This window comes from Laccaria bicolor, genomic scaffold (genome assembly GCF_000143565.1).
Source record: "Laccaria bicolor S238N-H82 LACBIscaffold_168 genomic scaffold, whole genome shotgun sequence".
NCBI lineage: Eukaryota > Fungi > Basidiomycota > Agaricomycetes > Agaricales > Hydnangiaceae > Laccaria > Laccaria bicolor.
The window spans coordinates 11824-13804 of NW_001890027.1; positions in this window are offsets into that span (position 1 = coordinate 11824).

Genomic DNA, 1981 nt, shown 5'->3' on the forward strand with positions numbered 1-1981 from the left:
ATCCTAATGAAAAGTTTAAGAAATGGTAATGAAAGGGCCAAATACCTAATGAAATATCCTTATGAGAAATAGTAATGAAAAAGCGAAGGAGCCTAATGAAATATCCTAATGAAAATTCTAAGAAATGGTAATGAAAAAGCGAAGGAGCCTATTGAAATATCCTAATGAAAATTCTAAGAAATGGCAATGAAAAAGCGAAGGAGCCTAATGAAATATCCTAATGAAAAGTTTAAGAAATGGTAATGAAAGGGCCAAATACCTAATGAAATATCCTTATGAGAAATAGTAATGAAAAAGCGAAGGAGCCTAATGAAATATCCTAATGAAAATTCTAAGAAATGGTAATGAAAAAGCGAAGGAGCCTATTGAAATATCCTAATGAAAATTCTAAGAAATGGCAATGAAAAAGCGAAGGAGCCTAATGAAATATCCTAATGAAAATTCTAAGAAATGGTAATGAAAAAGCGAAGGAGCCTACTGAAATATCCTAATGAAAATTCTAAGAAATGGCAATGAAAAAGCGAAGGAGCCTAATGAAATATCCTAATGAAAAGTCTATGAAATGGCAATGAAAGGGCCAAAGAGCTTAATGAAATATCCTCATGATATCTCATTATTCTTGCCTATATCTTATGAAAGATTCCAGTGATAAATTGAATGAAATAGATGGGCAATCCTAATGAGATGCCTTTCATAAAACCTGTGGCAGTATACACATTGCCTCTTGGACAGTTGTCATAGATTAATCATAAAAGTGGTAGCCACCAGTCGGATGATAGTGAAGGTCATGAATATCAGCCATATTATTCTTCAGAACTGCTTATTAGGCGGGGGAGAATATTCGTAGTTAGACGGTGAGCCGTGTAGAAGAATATTTTAAGTACTTATAGACTAATATTCGTAAACTAATATTCTTTGTACTAGGTGTTGGGAGTTGATATAACATTCTACAGGGGATTCTAAGTAAGTGGTTACATAAGTAGTCAATAATGCAAAGTGAGGATTTCACGATTGAGGTGAAGATTCTTCAAAGGCGGAAATCTATTTAGGAGGGAATTTATTGGAGGTGGGGATTCTTCGGAAACGGAATCAAAGTCAAAGCCAAGTCAAAGCTACGATTCATTTGAGGCGAGGATTTATTTGAAGTGGGAACTTCTTTGATGCCGGGGAATTCTTGGAGGTAGGATATTATGCGAGGCGAGGATTCGAGAAAAAATGGATGGGGAGCGGGATTTCGTGAGCATGATTACCTACCACCTTCCTGTCATCTGAACTTTCTCAGGTCTGTCAAGACACGTGTTAGATGTGTGCCGGAGAGATCTGGGATGAACATACGATGCATGCAACAAACGGCGGCTTTTCTTGACAGGAGGGGCAGACTCCATGGTTTGATTATCGGTTGTTTTGCGTTTCTGAGATGGAGGTGGGTCCTCTTGCCCCAGCCCGAGATTAACGGCTTGTTTCTTCTTCCCCTTTGTTGTCACAGTAGCCCACTTTCGAACACCCTGTCCTTTCAAAGGACATTCCAGCATCTCAGGAGTGGACGTTGGCTGATTCGGAGTAGAATTTGGGGGTGGCGTCGTCGATGCATTGGGAGAGGGGGGCAGGGGTGGAGCCTCCGGAGAAGGTGCGAGTGGGGTCAACGCCTCCAGAGTGAAAGGTGGGGGTTGGGTCGCTGCCTTTGGAGTGGAAGGGACTAGGCTCGTTGATGCCGTTGAAGTGGAAGGCTGGGTATGGGTCGACGCCTTCAGAGTGGATGGCTGGGTTAGGGTCGACAACTTAGGAGTGGAAGGCAGGTTTGGAGTTAAGGTCTTTGGAGTGGAAGGCGGGTTTGGGGTTGAGGCCTTCAGAGTTGAAGACAGGGTTGGCGTCGATGACTTCGGAGTGGAAGACAGAGTTGGGGTCGATGGCTTCGGAGTGGAAGGCTGGGTTGAGGTCAATGACGTCAGTGTAGAAGGCTGTTTGGGGTTGACTCTCTTTG